The sequence below is a fragment of the Zootoca vivipara genome, chromosome 8, assembly GCF_965207765.1.
Source record: "Zootoca vivipara chromosome 8, rZooViv2.hap1.1, whole genome shotgun sequence".
In the NCBI taxonomy this organism is placed as follows: Eukaryota; Metazoa; Chordata; class Lepidosauria; order Squamata; family Lacertidae; genus Zootoca; species Zootoca vivipara.
This window is the reverse complement of record NC_142591.1, coordinates 66,310,000-66,330,682: the sequence shown is the minus strand read 5'-3', so window position 1 is coordinate 66,330,682 and position 20,683 is coordinate 66,310,000. Positions and strand designations below refer to the sequence as shown.

General features: G+C 46.4%; 1 long non-coding RNA gene across 1 annotated transcript; it reads right to left on the bottom strand.

Moving 5' to 3' along the window:
- Positions 1-914: 914 nt before the first annotated feature.
- Positions 915-4,607, bottom strand: LOC148684886 (uncharacterized). Its single transcript, XR_015951242.1, has 3 exons — positions 4,520-4,607; positions 2,755-2,915; positions 915-1,138 (listed from the first exon to the last, which is right to left on the bottom strand). It is a non-coding gene; the product is annotated as an uncharacterized LOC148684886 (long non-coding RNA).
- Between the last annotated feature and the right edge of the window lie 16,076 nt (positions 4,608-20,683).

The following is a 20,683-nucleotide window of genomic DNA, read 5'->3' as shown; positions in this document are numbered from 1 at the left end:
ATGAACCAGAAAGCCCCCCCCCCAGTTGCATCTTCTTATAGCCAGGAGTTCAGGAAGCTGCTTTCGTACTGCCTCAGCCTCACGCCAACTGTCTGCGACATAGGGATAGAATACAGGCCGACCGTATGGGGTCTCTCCCTCTGGCCCACTCAGATTACAAGGTGCTTAAAAAATCCCCACCCCCTGCCACCTGCTCTTTGCCTCCTGGGATCAAGCGAGGAGTAAGAACTGGGAAGGCAAAACAAGGCAAGAGCGAGAGTCAGAACCAATGGAATTCATCCATTCCCAGGCCAAGTCTTTTTCCTGAACAGGGAAACCTTTTTAACCCATTCCTGGGGAGTAGCCATCCTGAGTGGGCAGAACATTCCTGTACCTGGGATCCATTGGCTGCCCAAGGAGGTGCTCCAACCTGCAACCGCACAACGACCCAAATTTAGCAGCTTCCAGGTCTAGCCCCAGCAGGCCCTGACTGCAACCAACAGATATTTCGCCATGTATTGGCCAAGAACCAGCTGCTTCATAAGAACGCTGCCTTGTAATACAGAGTAATTGGAGGTACAATGAGGAAGAAATCTGTTGCCAGCTTCCATTAGTGTAGAATGTTGCAGCATTGATTGTTGGCAGGTTCTTATTGCGTTCTTATGAGAGTCTTTTCCATCTCTACCTGTAGATGCTAGAGACTGGACCTGAGATCTGGACAAAAAAACCGGTTTACACTCCCTCTGTCACAGATCAACAAGCCTTACCACTTTCTCAGTGTGTAGAGGCTAAGGCCAGTCCTACATAGGAAGTGGCTGTGCAGTTTGGGCCTATGTGTGTTGGTTCCAATGCGCATAACAACTCTGCAAACAGGATGCCCAACACAGCGGTATCTGGAGTCAGAAGTGAGTCAGCAGTAAATCATACAGAGTAGGTGAAGTTAATTCTTTATTAGAAAAAACAGGATATGCACAGGAGTATCAGGTCTAAGTAGCACAGCAACTCAGTTCCTTGTCCCTATGCAGCAGTTGTGGAGACTGAAGGTTCCTGTCTTTCCTCAGCTGCCTAAGTCTCCTCCTCTCCAGGGTTTACCCCAAGCAATCTGAGGCTGCCCCAGTGTGCCTTCCTTTGCTCCTCCCACTTCATACCTCTCCTGGTCCTGAAAAACAAAAGAAGAGGGGAGCTTGTCTCAGCAGGAGGGGGAGACACCTTGGCTTCTTCACTAGCCTGACTCATCTCTGCCTGTTGGCCTCCCTCCTCTCCTACCAATCCATGACAGGTGTGGAAACAGGACTTAAACACCCACCACGTATGGCAGGAAAGTGCAGTCCCACACCTCCCTCACATGTCATCTTCACACACTTGAATCCTCATAGCCCCATGAAGCCCTATATAAGAGCTAGGCGACTATTTTAGTTCTGGGGGCCGCACTCGCTTCTGGGAAATTTTCTGTGGGCCACACAGCAGTAATGAGTGGATCTAGAGTACAAAAGTGGGCAGAGCAATGAATGTCAACAGTACATTTGTATACAATAGGCAAGTTTCTACACACACACACACACACACACACACACACACACACACACCTCTAATCACGATCCAGGACACTACCTGGACACCATCATACAGGGACACATTCCAGCCAGCCGCCCAAAAAACCCCTCAGGGGGCGAGGGAAGGTTGGTTAGGGATGTGGCCTGCAAGGAGGTAGTGTGGCCTGCCTGGGGAGAGTTTCAGGGGCCAGAGAGAGAGGGCTATAGGGCTAGATATGGTTCCTTGGCCCACAGGATGCTGCCTGCTGAAAAAGTGAAACATTCTGTGCTCTGTTAGGGTAGTAATAGGCAGGGAGCAAAAGCAGGGTGCTCCCAGGATGGAAACTGGGGAGACATTCATCCTTCAAGTGCCTCTGACGTCACTGCTTTCCTTCTCTGCTTTGGGTCTGTATTTAAATTTGCACCTCTTTCTCCTACAGGCCACAGATGGCTTTGTTCCAAGCGAGTTTTGTCTGAGAAAATAATTAATATATTGGAAAAAAGCGTCTCCAGTACATGTTTCTCTTCCCACTCCTTTTCATTCTTCCTTCATGTCCCTCTGGGGCTCCCGGTTTCCCAACTCTCCCTTTTGCTCCTCGCTCGCTGCTTGATGAATGAGTCAGGCTTCTTTCTCCTCATTCTCTCCGCTGCCTGGGCATTATTATTAAGGAGCGGGTCATCTGGAGAGGTGTTTAATTGCGCCAGCTAATGGAAGCAGCAGGAGGAGGGATCGCCGACGTATGTGGTGAGCGTATTTGGTTGTTTCTAAAATGGGTAACTCACTTTTCCTGTGGAAAGGGACCCTTTGATAGAACTGAGGTAGCTAATGTGCTGCCCTCCATAAATTGCTAGACTGTAACTTCCAGTTCCAGACACCCCTAAACATTACCCGTGCTGGCTGGGGCTGATAAGAGTTTGAGTCCAAGAACATCTGGGGGGGGCACCAGGTTGGGAACAAGCTGCCCAAGCTCAAGAAAGGAATCAATTACCTGTAAACTCATGAAAGCAAATGTGAAGATTTTTCAACAACATGGGGGAGAATCAACCAAAAACACACACACACACACACACACACACACACACACACCAAAGAAAAACACCACCAACAACCTGATCACGCTCGCAGTATCTTATGCCACAGGTTGGCTCAAAACAAATCTCTTTGTTCTGTTATAATGAAGCTGGAAAGCACAACTCTGATTCTTCCCTTTTCATGAGCAAAAACACACAAGACAAAACACACCCTATTAGCAGGGAACTGTGGAGATCTCAAGAGCAGCTGGCTGCAGCTCCCTCCTGGATAATACGGTGATTGCCCTTTAGATTTGCAGAAGAGGATGGCCATGCTCGCCCTCCTTTCTTTTCTTCCACTTTCTTCCCCTTCCTGCTCAGAGGCTCTCAGTCCTGCAAGAACAGCCGAAGTCCGCAATCTTATTCTGACTGGTCTGTGAGCAAGGCTCCTCTGAATTCAGCATAACTTCCTTCTGAGCAGACAATGCAGCAGAGGCTCAGAGAGATAAGCTCCTCTTTGCTACCACCTGCCATATGGTAGGAGCAGCTACACACTTGTGGCTCTGCTTGAGCAGTTTTGCATGGGGACTTTCTCCACCTGCACACTAGCAGACGTCCGACCTGCTTCGTTGCTTGGACCAAGGACTCCCCATGGCCGGAGAGGGAGCTGAGGAGCAGGCCAGCCAATGGCCTTTTCTAGCTCAACCATCCCACAGGGAAATTTGACAGGAGCACTAGATGTTGCTGGACTAAAACTCTCTACATGTACTGCAACATGTCATGCGTAGGGCTGCCTCTGAAGATGGTTTGGGAGTTTCAGCCGGTGCAGAATTTGGCGGCCAGGGCAATACAGTTTGAGCCTGTTACACTGATCCTGGTCTGACTGCACTGGCTGCCAATTAGCTATTCGGGGCTCAATTCAAAGTGCTGGTTTTGACCTAGAAAACCTTAAATGGCTTAGCCTTAGGCCCACCTCTCCCCATATAAACTAACCTAGACCCTGAGCTCATCCTCTGAGGCCCTTCTTCATGTGCCTCCTCCACAAGAACAAGCCTTCTCTGTGGTGGCTCCCCATTTGTGGAACGCTCTCCTCCAGGGAGGTTCCCTGGAGCCTTCAGTATAGATTTTTAGGCACCAGGTGAAAACGTTCCTCTTCAACCAGGCCTTGGGCTAATTAATATTCTACAGCCTTTTATAAATGTGTCTTTGCAAAGCGGGGTACTGTTTGGTTGCTTTAACTATTTATTTGTCCTTTTACTCTGCATTTTTAACTTGTGAACCACCCTGAGCTCTTGTGATGAAGGGCTCGAATAAATAAATAAAATAAATAAATAAAATCCCTGACCGTTGTCTGAACTGGCTATTGCGAACAGAAGTTGGAGTCTTCCCACCCCTATTTTAAGCTGTTAGACTAAAACCAGGGGGAGACCCAAGTTCAAATCCCCACAGCCAAGGAGTTCAGTGGAAAACCTTAGGCTAGTCACTAGTGTCTCAGCCTAACCTACCTCACAGGGCTGATGTGGAAAAAATGAGGACAGAGGACAGAATAATGTGCATTACCTAGAGTGTTCTCTGTCTCCCCCTCTCTCTTACGCACATATACACTTTGTATGTAAAGGGTTTGCTCCCATTGGCATACGTAAGTATTACACATAACCCTGTTTTAATGTTTATATTGTAATAGCCAGTGTGTAAAACTAATTATCTGGACAGAGGGGCTGCTAATGAATAAACACAAAGGAGGTGACTATCCTCTCCTCTCTATTAACCAGGGAGTTGTGCCCTTGGAGAAGAGTTCTGTGTGATTCGGCAGCTTGCTATTTGCATCGTCTACACAGTGTCTACACATTAAAGAGATTGCCCCACTTGCTCTCTGCATCTTGTTCTATGATACACCAACATCCCCCAGAACCATGCAAATAACGCTAAATCAATTAATTATAAGGGTGGGGGAAAGCACTACGACAGTTTCCTCAACAAGAATTCTGACTTATCACCTCAGGGCTGTTGGCCTTTGCAGTTCAATACTTTGTAGAATATCACAGTCCAAGACGGTGTCTTTTCCAGCAGCAATATGTCCCCAAACAGAGGCATTGTTATGGAAACAAATCCTTTTACCTCAGGCAGACAGTGAAAACAATGGAGCCAACGGTTCCTGGTGGCACAATGGCGCCATCTTCTGGATAAAGGGATAAAACACACTTTCGCTGCTGCGTTAATCCACAATTTCCCATCCAGCAGTGATTGACGCTGTGACGACCCGGGTCCCACTCTACCTTACTATCACTGCGACACAGGAATCCAGAGGGGAAAACACCCACCCTCTTTCTCCTGCCGCCTCAAAAATAAACCCCTTTTCCTGATGGGTTTCTAAGTAAGGAGAGCCTTCCAGCCTACGTGGCCTGGTACCTTAAGAAACTCTAGGCTGTCCCCCAGGAATAACCTCTTGCCTCCTGTAAAGGGTCTCCCTCAGTTGGATTCCCCCACTGTAGAAGTTTGCCCTAGGCACTCTGGCAACTTCTTGGCACCTCAGGTTACCCTTCTAAGCCTCCTCCGTGTAACTTCAGGACACAAACCACCACCTCCCTGCCTGAGGTGAGTTTGGCCCTCTCTTGAGTCACCACGGCTGTGAGTCCTGGTACCTCGCTGGAAAAATACAAACGGACCTCTTGTTGGCAAAAACAGAGATGAAGTTTTATTGTGTTAAAAACATAAGTGATTCTTTAACGTGTCATTTATTAATTAGCTTTGTTCCAGTTGTACAAAATAAACTCAGTCAAACATTTAACTTTAAGTTTTCCTAGCCTCTTAACTGTCTTCATATAAGCCACCACATAACATCACACCACACCTTCCTCCCTCTCCCTCCTAACTGACCAAACCGACTCTCCCTCCTTTTTTAAAACCGGGCACAGTCCCGCCCCCATCAGAGTTCTATGCCAGTCAGGCTGGAGGTGGGTTAACTCTTTGCCAGCCGGGCAGAAATAAACATTTTAAAAGTGCTTCAATTTGTCACATATCTCCCCCACCACAAAGACATTGCGTCGGCTTGCTCTTAACTAACTAGAGCAATGCCAAAGCAATGGGCTTGGGGTTAAAAATACTTCAATGCATTCTATAACATTCATATTACAAAGTCAACTAAATTAACATCTCATAAACTTGTACACAGATAAACCATGTTTGGCATGTGTCAGACTATAATGCCTAAGCACAAATGTTCTGCTAGGGATATTACCGTTTCATATAATAATTTGCACCATCCTATACCTCTCAAAAATACCTGGATAAGGCGTCCGCTATGATGTTTTCCTTCCCACTTATGTGCTTACCCTGTGTCTATTTTATGAGTTGCTAGGTTGGTCCTCCCTGGGATGTTTGAGAAGATCTGAGCAAACTGAGCAAGGACTAATTTTAACTGCTCCTTTTGCTCTGGGGTCAGACTTTCATCGAATGACACCTCTGCTAGAGTTGTGCCCTTACTTAGTTCTCCCCACCCAGTTAAATGAATTCCTTGGGTCACCTTCCCCTTTACTTGCAACACCAACTTATTTCTGTCAAAATAAGGCTTAAGTAAATTTACATGAAAATTTTTACATCGGTTCCCTTCCCCATCTAACTCTACCAAATAGTTCACCGCAGATATCTTCTCGACCACTTTGAAGGGACCGTCCCACGACATCTCCAACTTCTTTCGACGTCTTGTTCTTAACACGAGCACACTGTCACCAGGCTGGAAAGTTCTGTCTCTTGCGTGTGCATCATACCACTGCTTCTGTCGACGCTGTGCCTGCTGTAAGTTGTGAGCAGCTTGCTCCCGTAGCTCTTGAAGGTCGCTCTGCAGCTCCTGTAGATACGTCACAACATCAGGGCTGTCGATCTGCTCCTCCCCTGACCACGCTGCTTTCATCAAGTCTAGGGGTCCTCGTGGCTGTCGTCCAAATAGGAGTTCGAAAGGACTGAACCCTGTGCTCTCCTGCGGCACTTCGCGATAACCGAATAGGAAGTGTTGCAGCCTCTCATCCCAGTCGTTAGGATGATTGATGGAATAGGTCTTTAGCATCCGGCTCAGGGTTGAATTAAATTTCTCCGTCAAGCCATTCGACTGTGGATGATAAGCCGTAGTTTTAACATGCTTAACCCCACAAAGAGTTAAAAGCTCTTCCATAGTCTTAGACGTGAAGGATGTCCCTAAATCTGTTATAATTTCTTTGGGGAATCCCAGCCTTAAGAACACCGACATGAGGGCTTTTGCTACAGTCTTTGAATCAATGTCCTTTAGAGGTATTGCTTCTGGATAGCGCGTAGCATAATCCACGAGGCATAAAATAAACTTATTCCCCCTTTTTGTAACTCTGGAGATAGGCCCGAGGATGTCCACTCCTACTCTGGAAAAGGGCTCAGTAATTACGGGAATAGACTGTAACAAGCCTCGCGTTTTGTCCGCTCTTTTGCCTGCTTTTTGGCAGATCACACAGGACTTGCAATACTCTTTGATGTCTTTGCCCATCCCAGGCCAGTAAAATCTTGCTTGGATTCTATCACTAGTCTTTCTAATGCCTAGATGCGCTGCTGAGGGTGCGTCGTGTGCCATTTGTAGCACTTGCAACCGGTAAGCTCTTGGCAACACTAACTGTTTCTTCCTTTCCCAAACAGCAGCAGTTTTCCTCCTCCTAGAAATTCTATACAATCTTCCCTCAATGGTGGTAAATAAGCAGGGGTTCTCCACAGTTACTTCTGCAGTAGGACTTTGTGCTTTACCCCACAGCTCTTTTATAGTTTCATCCTCTTTTTGATCACTCAAGAATTGGGCACCGTGCTCCTGGACCACTGGCACGCTAATCAGCCCTTCATCCTCACCAGGCTCTATGGGTGACTCTATAACTGCAGGAGGATTACTCTCAGTGACTTGAGACTGTGACCTAGTTATCACTTGTATACGGTGCTTCTGACTAGCTAGGTCATTCCCTATTAAAAAGGGTACCTCCAACTCATTTAGGATTCCTACTCTCCACTTGCCACAAAATCCTTTGTAGGTAATATCAACTTCAGCTAATGGTACTTCAAAATGTGGACCCCATATGCCTTTTAAACTATAGGACTGACCCTTGAGGTACTGCTCCTTTGGAACAAATTGTGATTTGACAAGTGAGACTTCTGCTCCTGTGTCCCTCAAACCTAAACAAGACTGACCATTTAATTCAATAGGCTCCATGTAATCTTGGTTGCACTCCTGCTCAGCCCTCCAGACCTGTAAGACCTTAGAAGTAGTCTCAGCTGAACTGTCTGCTTTCTCTGAGCCTTCTGTCTGAGGCGAGCTATTTTCCTGTGACTGCATTACCAGTTTTACTTGTTTAGCTGCAGTAGGTGTAGTTTGCGACTTAACCAGCAGGGGGCACCTGGCACGTACATGGCCCTCAGGATTACAGAAAAAACAAGTGATTTTCTTAGACCCTGTCTTGTCAGAAACTGATTCCCTGACAGGAAAATTTTCTTGCCTGTCTTTATTTTCTCTGTTTCTCCATGGATTACCCTTCTGTGAGTGTTTTGGGAATGCTATTTCATTGAAATCTCCTTGTAGTTCGTCTAAGACCTCGGCAACCCGTGCCACAGTTTTCAGTTTTTTATCCCTCAAGAACCAACGTAAATTGCTAGGGATTTGCTTAAAAAATTGTTCTAAACAAATTAATTGTTTTAACTCATCAAAGTCCTTCACTCCACTCCCTTGAATCCATCTGTCAAGTAATTTATCTAAGCGGCTAGCTAGTTGGGCATAAGTCTCTTTATGTTCCTTTTTTGCCTCACGAAAAGCCTTTCTGCTTTGTTCAGCCGTGAGTCCACATCGAACCCTGACCCTTTGCTTAAATACTTGGTAACTTGACAGCTCTTCTTCCCTCAGGTCAGCATAAATTTCACTTAGTATCCCACAAATTTGAGGTCTTAAATAAAGCATCCAGTTCTCCTCAGGTATTTGAAATTCCACACAAACGCGTTCGAAGGTAAATAGAAACGATTCGACATTATCGTCTTTTCCAAATTTGGGGAACCTTTTTAAATTAATTGCGATACTATCATTATTAACTGGGCTACTAGTTAATTCTGATCGCAAACGTATCTCTTCAAGCTTCATTCTGTCCTGTTCTAATTGTGCCCTTATCCTCTCTGACTGCATTCTCTCCTCAGCTTCAATTCTAGCTTTTTCCCTCTCACTTTCAGATGCTATCTTTTCCCTCTCAGCTTCAATTCTGGCTTTTTCTCTCTCACTTTCAATTCTGGCTTTTTCTCTCTCACTTTCAATTCTGGCTTTTTCCCTCTCACTTTCAATTCTGGCTTTTTCCCTCTCACTTTCAGCTTCAATCCTAGCTCTCTCTCTCTCACTTTCAATTCTGGCTTTTTCCCTCTCACTTTCAGCTGCTATCTTTTCCCTCTCAGCTTCAATTCGGGCCATCTCAATTCGTAGTTTCATCAGTTCTACCTCAGAACCTGGGCTTCCCTCAGCCCCTTCCGTTCTTTCATCTCCTTTTGCCTCTCTGGGTTTTCTTACGTGAGTCATTTTCCTCACAGGAAAATCCTGACAGACTCAAACCAAACTAGGCGCGTGAGCTTTGAATTTCGATCACGACGCTGCCACCAAAAATGTGACGACCCGGGTCCCACTCTACCTTACTATCACTGCGACACAGGAATCCAGAGGGGAAAACACCCACCCTCTTTCTCCTGCCGCCTCAAAAATAAACCCCTTTTCCTGATGGGTTTCTAAGTAAGGAGAGCCTTCCAGCCTACGTGGCCTGGTACCTTAAGAAACTCTAGGCTGTCCCCCAGGAATAACCTCTTGCCTCCTGTAAAGGGTCTCCCTCAGTTGGATTCCCCCACTGTAGAAGTTTGCCCTAGGCACTCTGGCAACTTCTTGGCACCTCAGGTTACCCTTCTAAGCCTCCTCCGTGTAACTTCAGGACACAAACCACCACCTCCCTGCCTGAGGTGAGTTTGGCCCTCTCTTGAGTCACCACGGCTGTGAGTCCTGGTACCTCGCTGGAAAAATACAAACGGACCTCTTGTTGGCAAAAACAGAGATGAAGTTTTATTGTGTTAAAAACATAAGTGATTCTTTAACGTGTCATTTATTAATTAGCTTTGTTCCAGTTGTACAAAATAAACTCAGTCAAACATTTAACTTTAAGTTTTCCTAGCCTCTTAACTGTCTTCATATAAGCCACCACATAACATCACACCACACCTTCCTCCCTCTCCCTCCTAACTGACCAAACCGACTCTCCCTCCTTTTTTAAAACCGGGCACAGTCCCGCCCCCATCAGAGTTCTATGCCAGTCAGGCTGGAGGTGGGTTAACTCTTTGCCAGCCGGGCAGAAATAAACATTTTAAAAGTGCTTCAATTTGTCACAGACGCCTACATTTCTGGAGCAGAAATTATTCATTTTTCCCCCCAACAATTTTTTAGGTTGCACTAAGATAATACTGTGGGACCCAGGTGGCGCTGTGGGTTAAACCACAGAGCCTAGGGCTTGCTGATCAGAAGGTCGGCGGTTCGAATCCCTGCAACGGGGTGAGCTCCCGTTGCTCGGTCCCAGCTCCTGCCCACCTAGCAGTTCGAAAGCACGCCAAAATGCAAGTAGATAAATAGGAACTGCTCCGGCAGGAAGGTAAACGGCGTTTCCGTGCGCTGCTCTGGTTCGCCAGAAGCAGCTTTGTCATGCTGGCCACATGACCCGGAAGCTGTCTCCGGACAAACGCCGGCTCCCTTGGCCTATAGAGCGAGATGAGCGCCGCAACCCCAGAGTCAGACACGACTGGACCTGATGGTCAGGGGCCCCTTTACCTTTACCTAAGATAATACTGCACTATGTATTGGGCTCTACCCAGATCAGATAAGGCCTCAGCCGGAGTATTGTTTGGGTTAATATAGTGCCAGAATGACAAGTAAGCTCAGGATTCACTGGAGAGCAACGGTTTCAAAGGATTTGGAATGCACATGTGATACTTGTCAAGCACATAGGACACTTGTAAGTCTCTCCACTCTTGTCCCTTCTTCCTGCCTGACCAGCAGAATGCTGAAAGAAGGACATACTGCTTTTCAGAGCTGGACCCCCAACGAGGCAAGGTGAGCCAACTGCCTCGGGCGGCAGGATCAAAAGAGGCCACCAAAGAATGCATTGCCTGCTGCCACTGCCACACATTCCAGATCTGCCACCTCCTCAGCAGCCTCTCAGCCGCTGGTTTCCTCTCTCCGCATGGAGAAAATGCCAGGGGCTGCCCTCTGGGGTCTCCTGGGTTCTGCCCACACCCAGCGTGATTCAAAGCAGGGGGGGGGGCATGACACCCTTTGATTCCCATTTCAACCGTCAGGTAAGATGAATTGATTCCCCGCCTTGTTCCCGAAGTAGATCTGTATTTCCTCCTCCTTCCCCTGCAGGGCGCTAATGCCATTTTATGGTTCGCCTCGGATGCCAAAATATCTCTTCATAGAAATTTGAACCGACCACCTGCAGAGGGCTTTCGAAATTGGGTGGGGCTGCATGTTGCCAACCTCTCCCCTTCCAGTCTGCTCCAGGTAGCAGCAGACTTCCTCATGCAACATTAAACTAGGATAACAGCCCAGAAAAGGGGGATACGAAGTTGCCTGGTCCAGGAAGGAACCATCTGCAATGGTTGTCTGTCTGAATGGAATCAACTGCCCTATTCTTTCCAGCACCTTGTTTCCCCCCCTGTTTGGCCAAGCAGGGAGGAACGCAGAAATCAATCCAACCCCTCTTTTGCAGTCTGACAGACCGAATAAGCAAAGCCAAGAGGAGGGGAAACTTCTGCCTGGAGCACACATAAAAGGCGACAAGATCCATTGTCCTGGAAATCAAAGGCAGAAGTATTCTGCACTGAGTCACTCTTCTATCGAGGGGCAATGGGAGTTGAGAGGCCTCCACCCAGAGCAGCTTGAAATGAAGCAAACAATGAACTGGGTGTTCTAATGCAGGGGCACCAGCAAGAATCCCTCACCATCTGCTATTCTGCTTGAACAGTTTGCCCTATAGCAATGAAGGGGGATGTCATGGACTGGCTAGATGCAGGGGAGTGGTGGAAGACACCAGCTGGGGAACCCCCAAGGGAAGAAGGCTCAGAGCCAGGGAAGTGGTAGTGGGATGATCGTGAGTGGTCAGATGGAGAAGACTGGGAGGAGGAGGTTTCCGAAGCTGAAGAGGTAACAGGGCTTAGTGAGCTGGGGGAGCCTGTGGCAGATGGAAGTCCAGAATCAGAAGCAGGAGAGGAAGGAGGCCAAGAGGTACAGATGAATTAGTCTGGTGAAGAAGCCATGGTGTCTCCTCCTCCTGCTGTGACAAGCTCCCATTTCCCCTGCTCTCCCAGAACCAGAAGAGGCATGAAAAGAGCAGAGGTGCAGTCTCAGATTGCTTGGTGGAAACCCTGGAGAGGAGGGGACTTAGATAGCTGTGGGAAGGCGGTGTCCTTCAGTCTCAGCAACTGCTTCATGGGGGGCAAGACCTGCTGGGAGTTGCTGTGCTCATTAGCCTGACACTCCTGTTTTGCTAATAAAGAGTTAACTCCAGCTTTCTTGGTGGGATTTATGCTGCCTCACTCCTGGCAGGGAGCCCTTTTCAGCTTGAGGGCCACATTCTCCTCTAGGTAACGTCCCAGGGGCCGCATGCCAGTGGCAGTTGAGTGGCAAGTGGCAAGCATGGGCAGAACAACAAATGTGAATTTTATCTTTGTAGACTAGCTCCTACATGCTCACCCTTCCCTCTCTATCCTCTGTCCGGGCAAGCAAGAAGCATGATCAGAGTTCAAGCACACATTCCAGCTTGGCAAAAAGCATGCAAGGAGAATGCAATGCAAGGCTAGTGTGGCCAGGAGTGGGTGGTATGGAGAGGGTCCCAAGAGCAAGCCAGAGAGGTCTGGAGGCCGCATTTGGCCTTGGTGCTTCAGGTCCCCCAGATCTGCCCTACAGCTCCTATTGCTGTCCTACACAGGATCTGTCTTCTGCAGAGGGATCCAGGTAAACTCTATAGCAGCAGCAGCTCCTGTTAAACTTGCAGGGAGCTCCGCTAGACCACACACAGCCCTCCTTCAGGGCTATCTCTGAAGGGTGCTGGGTTTGTCCCAGCAGTGGATGTTTACAGAAAAAAGAGAGCGCCTTGAAAGGCAGTCTGGTGGCAAAGAGGAAGCAAATGGCTCGGAAAGAACAGTCTGGCATGGACTCTTGGCTTAATTATCTGGAAATCTGTCCTTTCCTTGTCTCGAGGCAAATCGCAGTACCGAGACGTAGCTGCTTACTGATCTGCCCAACATTGGAGCCAACGGACCAAACCGAAGAGGCTCGCAGGGACTTTTCACTCCTTTTGCCAAGAGAAACTAGCTCCCATTAACTCCCCAAAAGATGGGTTCTTCTAGGCACCGGTTAACGATGCAACTGGACATGACACCGTGAGAGTCTCATGATCAGAATGGCTCCAGCCATTTAAGAAAGAAAGAGAAACCTGTAGAGACACTCAGGGTAGTTTGAGACTGCTGGGATGAAGGGGTAGAAGTTTAACCTTTGTTCAATTTTGTGGGCAAGAAACTTACCCCAGATGCACTTTTAATTGTGGAGTGTATACATAAGTAGAGCTACAGGGTAGTCTTTCTAGGGCACTGTTACAAAATTGTCACCTGGACAACACCCCCAGATTTCAGCCAGTTACCATTTACTGTTTTTCTTCTGCAAGCAAAAAAACCACCTATATCGTAAAATGTCCCAGAAATGTACTGAGTTTTGCCATTGGGGTATATTTATTTACCCCAGCCAATGTAAACGGATTGGGGTCGTAAAAATATCCCATTTTCTTTTTCCGTGGAAAAATGATAAGTGAAACCTGTCAAGAAGTTTGTGGGGTGTCAGAAGTGTGTAGGCTGGCACAAACCATATAGCGTCGTTTGGGGGCATTAACCAAAGATGGGTTTTTTAATGGAAAAACACCCTGCAAAACTGTCCATGTTGGTTCTCAGTTTTATTCTAGAGAGTTTGCAGTATTTTCTGAACATTTTTACTAGTTTAAACTATAAGTTTTCGTGGTTTGCAATTGAAAATTAAAATAATAATTTATTCAAGGAACATAACTTGTGTTGTTTACTCAACATGCAAGGGCATATATTTCCTGCAGAGATTTTTTTTACTTTCTCTGAATTAGTGTTTTCTGACTCTGGGTGTTTGGATGTTGTCAAGCACACTTCATCTGATGCCAGAGTCACAAACATTATCTGAAGTCTACATTCTACTACACCATACACTGGGAATATCACTGTGGTATAAAGCACACCCCGAAAACTGTTAGTGTGGTTGAACCAAGTTGGGAGGTAATAAGAGGAAAACAGCTATGACGATGCAAAACAACACATAAAGTAATAAGCTGATATTATTAATAAGAGTTTGCCAGTATCAAAATTAATCGGAGTCAGTAAAACAGAAATAACTTGATGTAAGTGTTAAACAGAAGCAGGGAAACAGTATAAGAGCCCATTCTCCAAACAGTTTTAACAAGCTTGGCTTCACAGTACAGGAAAACCACACAATTCCTCTATTCATGCTGCCAGGGAGTTGTGTAACAGCTCTTTCATACCTAGTGGCAAGATCATCCCTGAACATGACTTCCCCTTTTAAGCACTGAGAAGAAGTCTCTTGGTTTAGAAAAATATAAAAAACCTGTCTATTTGCTATGCAGCACAGGTAGGCCAGCCTTCCAAGGCTGGCTAAGATTAAAAGCCACCCAGAAAAATACAACCCTTTGCAGTTGGCACCTCTTACAGATATACTGGTCACCCACCTGCTGTGTAAGGTGAGGAAGCAAATCCTTCTCCTTGCCCTAATTAAGTCCCCTGGGCATCTCTGCATTTGCATAGGCAGAGTGCTTTTTCCCCCAGGGGGTACTCAAGGGTCCGCAGTACCGGTCAGTCTTTTTGCTGTTGTTACTTACTGTAACAACTTCATGGTGAGTACGGGCATTGCATACACATGAGAATGGAATAAAAGCAACTTGTAGGCATTAGTTTTATTCCAGCCCCGTGCCAACGCTTCTAAGGATATATCCATGTTGCCTGATGAGAAAAAGGGGTTTTCAAGCCCCTGTACTTGACTTGGAAGAACAGCTAATTAAGTTATCAAACGGTAATCCTTAGAGTAGCTCCTTTCGCCAACGTAATCTGCAGGCAAATTATAAACAGATTAAAGGGTTGTATATTTACAGATGCTCACAGCTAGATAACTGTTTGTTCGTAAAAGAGGTGATTGGCGCCCTCTCTTCAGCCCCCTCCACCTGCCCCACATATTCACAGTGATCACCTGATCCAAAGTGGGTCACAGCAACAGCCCTACCACCACCTTTAAGAGATGGGTCCCCAAATGCATGTTTGGATTAAAAGTGAGTCCTGGGCCTGAAAACATTGAAAGTACCTGATTCAGACAGCCATATTAGCACAACACCAGGATGTGGGTTTTGTTGGTAACCATTTGACTGGCTTCCCATATATACTCAAGTGGTAAAGCAGGAATGAAAAATGCTGTCTGTCCATCATGCCCTGCTTACACAACCTTCTCTGACCATTGGCTGAAGCTCATGGGAATTATAGTTAACAACATCTAGAGGGCACCATGATGGCTGTCCTTGATCTATGTGAAAGCCCTTCAAATATATGAAGACAGCTTTCTTATCGCCTCTTAATTCTCTAACCCAACTCCTTCGTCATTGGCCATGCTTGCTGGGGCTGATGGGAGTTGTAGTTCAGCAACATCTGGAGGGCCAAATGTAAGGTTACCAGATTTTTTTCAAAGAATCTGGGGACACTTTTTTTTAAAAAAGAGGGGGGAAAGTTATTTTTTTTAAAAAGCTATTAAAAAAGAAGAAGTAATATCTTCTCTTCTGTGGTCTCCTCTGTCACGCGGCCTTCCTCTGGGCCCCAGCCTGCTTTCTTGGAGCGCTAGCCGCCATGGAGTAGGCTTGAGTCAGGCCTGGGCTCAGCCATGTGTCTTTGCCCTCCTGGTGCTCTTCTACCTCTCCTCCTCACTGGGCAGTCAGCCGGGGGGCCGGGGGCCCAGTTGACGCGCCGGGCTTCCCCGGTTCTCCCTTGGTAGTGGCGGCAGCAGCGGCAGTCTCAGCAGCCCGGAGCCAGCCTGGTAGTGCAGTTGGCTGTGGATGACTTCAGGAGCTGCTCGCTGCTGTGGCGCCCGCCATTTTGCCTCACTGGAAGTCCCCATATGATGCGTCTTGTGCCGTTGAACCAATCACGCAACATTCATTCCCTACTAATAAATCTACAACACTTAAAATATAAATCCATTAAATGAAATCCAGGGACATTCTGGGGATGGATTTTATCCAGGGACAGATTTGTAAATCCGGGGACTGTCCCCAGGAAGCAGGGACGTCTGGTAACCATAGCCAAATGCCCCCATGCCTATTGTAAGGGCTACGTGTAAAGGCGTTGATTTAGAAGGGGAAATGCAATCTTGTCCCTGAAACTTCTGTCTGGAGAATAGCATAATCTTTCAAGAAATGGAAGTTGGTTATAGGGGAAAATAATAATAATTGGGTATCCTTATTGTGCAGGAGAACTAGTCCCGCAGATTCAGATTTATAAGACACAAAGTTATTTATGTGGGAAAGGACACCAAAACGATAAAATTTAAGCTCGGTGTCTTCTAGGTGCCAGGCCAGTGCTGAAAAGCAATATAGAAATATCATCCTTGTCAAACAGTCTAAACCATCTTGATGTTTGCAAAAGTCATATCCTTAATGCTTCCCTCTCAGGAGGATTCCTGCGGACTTTCATCTCTCATCTATTGTGCCCACACAATGCACCAAGCTCCAGGGAAGCTGCTGGCAAAGAGCTTTAGTGTCAGAGCTATAGGAAAAGAGGGCCGCTTGGATATAGTGTTCTATGACTAAGGCTAGGAGAGGCATGAAATATATACAGATTTGAAGCAGCAGGGCTGCTGTTCTCACCAGGAACATTTGGGACCTGTCAAGGGCAGGTCTCAAAACGGGGCATCAAGCGCCACGATCCAGGACCCTCACTCTCCGTGTCACCAGAGCTGCTTTGCCTACTCTGCTTTGATGCCACCACAGCAGATGAGCAGGGCCAGCGCTCCCACTAGGCAAATGCAGACGTTTGTCTCAGGAGAAGTGGACTGGCTCTCAGACTACCTCAGGGCCAACCTCTTGACCTACACAGCCATGCACAGCTTTGCCTCCCCCAGCCTGTCTGTTCTTGCCCCCCACCAATGCCTTACTCTGGGAAAAGGCCTTTCCTCGGGATGAAGGGTTGTGGGAGAGGGCCTGCACTGCTACTGCCACAAAGACTGCTTAAATGAAGCAGACGCCGGTGGCTCTCTGTGGTGGGTCTTTGAGGTCGGTTTGCCCCAATGCCTCAGTCTGAGTGAGGAAGGACCCTATGGACTGCCGAGTGAAGTGAGAAAGCGCCTATATGTTTGCTGATCTTAATCAAGGACAGGGGAAGAGGAGACAGAGGGACGGGGAGCAGCATCTCAGGTGGCTAGGTGTGTTGCAGATGGTAAGAAAGTGGAAGTCAGTCCATGGGAGCATCAGGGAGGAAACTGGATAGAGAGGTGCAGAAGCCAAGGTCCCCCATCCCTAACTTAGAGGTGAGCTCCGCTATGTCAAGTGGGACTTACAACCTAATAACTCTGTTTAGAATTGCAGTCTAAATATGGCAAAGATGTTGATTCCTGTAAACAGCATGTTTTGAAATCAACAGTCCCCCCGGGGGGGGGGTTATATATATCAAATCCCAGATCTTGGGAGTTGCTAATTTAATATGAGTGCACCCTTTCCAGTCTCATAAATGTCGGAGTGTATAATCTGGATCAGTTATGCATGAAATTCCAGCAATTATGCTGATATTTAAACTTCGGTTTTATGCATGCAGGAATGGTATTCAATTAATTCTTCAATTTCACACTCCTGACTAGAAACAGTAGCAGAGCTTGGGAGAGATCACCTTTGGCACCCAGTGAAGAAAACAGAAGCACAATCCTGCGCTTTACTGGAGAGTAAGCCCCACTGCGTCCAATGAACTCACTGCCAAGTAAGCTTTCAATGGTTTTTCTTTTAAAAGCTGTTTTAAGAAGATGCATTTCTTGCCTTAATAATATCTCTAATTTTCAGCACTATGGCTCCCCAAGCACAAGATGTAAGATTTGAATTTCACATTTGACCCTTGGAAGAAGAATAATTATATCCGAGTACCTCGTCTCAACATGAAATCATGCTGTCATTTTCTCAGAAGTGTTAGATTTGCCATCTGCGACATTTAGAGGCAGTGGACAATCTGGACTCGTTTCCAATAAGTCACAGAGCCAGTGAAAGAAGATCTTGCAAAGAACACTTCTGCAACACCAACAACAAATTATGTAACAGGAAGTGTAGGTGATCGGGAGAAAAATGAAGATGTGGCTTCTTTAATTGTGCAGAAGAGGGGATTCCACACACACACACACACCCAACTGTCCCATTTTAAGCGGGACACCCCGGATCATAGAAGCCAATCCCAGCTTCTGTTTGGATCCCAGAACGTCCCATTTAAAGACTGGCACCTTGGCACGAGCAGGGGCAGCTTCTGGGATTGCTTTGGCGATCTTCAAACAAGAAATTGACTTTTTGCGTTTAGGAAAGTTAAGGGGAAATGTATTGAAAAGAGTAGAACAAATGAACAATTCACAGGGGTGAATGCAGGGTGAATGCAGGGGTGAATTCAGGGTGAATGCAAGTTAAATGCTGATTGCTGTATAACCTTACCCCAACCAAATGAGAATGGATATTGAATAAAGATCAGGCATAGTCTAATCTTGGTGTAAGCTTTGTGCAACCAAATCAAGATGAATTCTCAATGAATTCATGGGACTTGCATAATCATGTTTTTAAAAAAATCTACCTCACTATCTTTTCTGGTGGTTAATCTTTATTTAAGCAATCAGAAGCCAAACAAATTAGATATTGTAATCCTTCTGAAAGTAGCTATTAACCGATCATTGCAATTTCCACGTTTTCTCTCCAGGTCAGCAACTTCTTGCATCTTAACTAGTAAGAATAAGACTCAGAAGCATAGAAAGCAGTTCCTAGAGCCTGATTCATTGGGTGCTTTGTATAGCTCAGGCTTCAGCCCCCTGTATAACTGCAAGTGGGTAGGTCCCATTGAAATCAGACGGCCTTACTTCCTAGTAAACAGGTTTAGGACTACTCTGTTTGCACGTACAAAGTCAGAACAAAGTTTTTATTTTGAAACCACCCTGTGAAAAAGCTAGACTGAGTTAAGAGGGAAAAGCTTGAGCAGTAAGACGTTTCTGACTATGCATACATGCTTGGGGATTTGGTGGGTCCCTAAGCCCAAAACAGCCCTGCAAAAGCTATTTCAAGTTCTCTGCATGCTTTTTGTCAACATGAACAATTCTGACAAGATCCTGCTCTTTAATCTCCTTGTCGAAATCTGAGTACAGATGCTAAATTTCAAAGATACTTGGAGCTCTGAGTGTCCTTTGCCAGATCCCAGGACTTCAGCTAGCAGATGCAACGTTTCGTAACAAACAACAGATAGTGCAGCTATGCTTCTTAAAACTTAATAGAAGAGTAATAATAGAAAGCATATTTTAGCAGCAGTCTGAACCAAAAAAATTCCATAGGTTACATGGGATAGCTTTCTCTTGCCTGCTTATCATTAGTGATATATAACGTGCAGCTATACACAGGAAATGCCAAGAGTGTAATGGGTAAGTGATTTGATAATGATCCTAAGGAACAGATGCTCCCTAGGACCTCCCTTATGCCATTTCTTGCACCAGCAACAAGTGTGATAGGGAGAGGGCCAGTAACAGCACTCTCCCCTCAATGCCACCAAAAACCACTGTCCCAGAGAGTTCTAGACACCATCTGCTCAGAGGAGGAGCAGCAGTAAAAGCAGTGGTAGGGAAACGCCTGGTAGGCTGAGAAGAGGACTATAAAGGTCACCTCTTCCACATATGAACATAAGAGGAGCCAATGGCCCTTCCTTTCTTTTCTCTCAAGTTTCAGGAGCAATGGCTTTCCTCGGCATCTCCTGGTAGGGCTGGGAGAGTCTCTGTTCCGAAACCCTGTCAGTGTGTAGACAACACTGAGCTACAGGGACCAACTGGTCTGACTCAGTATCAGGGATGATTTGTCAGCTTCAGTTTCCTCGGTATCTCATTTCCCAGGTCTTAAATTTGGTTCTCCACATTTTGCAGCAATTTGTGATTTGTATATACCCCACCCCTCCAAGTGTCCCGTTTTAAGAGGGACATCCCGGATCACAGAAACCAATCTAGGCTTCTGTTTGGATCCCAGAATACCCTGTTTGTTTTGGTCCATTCTTCTGGTGCTCATCTGCAGGGCTGTGCCAGAGCTCCTTCCAATCCAGATATATATATATATGCATTATTTTCACTAAAATGTGCATTGATTTGCTGGAGAACTACACCACAGCACTGGGGTAAGTGTGAATTTTTAGGGATAGCTTGTGTTTCGGTTTGCTTCAGCATATGTGGCCTGCAAGGATAGGATGCAAGGCTTTTCTCTTTTTTTGTGGGGTGGGGTTCTTCTTAATAAAAGGGCATGGGGAAACCCCACCACCTTACAAGGTATGTAGCAAAAGATGTTTCTGTGTGATTATTTTAATCCCCGAGTTAAAAGGATCCTCGCTGAGCAACACTCTCCCTTCTGGAGTGGGTCTTGTTCCTTTAAGCCAGTGTCTCGAGAAGCTTTTGGAATGTTGATGATTATGCCTCATGAATATGTATGGCTTGCTTCTTATTCTTCTGCCCTCAATGATTGAAAGGTAGAGTGTCTTCTGAAAGGCAGCTCTCTAGGGAAGGCTACAGAAAGAAGCTGGCATCAGCTGCTGGAGGGAAGGCAGGGTGTTGGGAAGAAGATTCTGGCTTCTTCCTTGGTTCTGTATATCCACATGCACAAGATCTCCACAGCAGATATTGGGGGCCACCCTTTCCAGCCGTCATAATGTGGTAATCCTGAAGCAAAGCCAATTAATTAAGGCAATTGCTGAGGGATGCATTCAGCCAACAATGCATCCGTGCCCATTCTTCTCACACCCCCACTTAACAAGTCTTAACCTGCTCC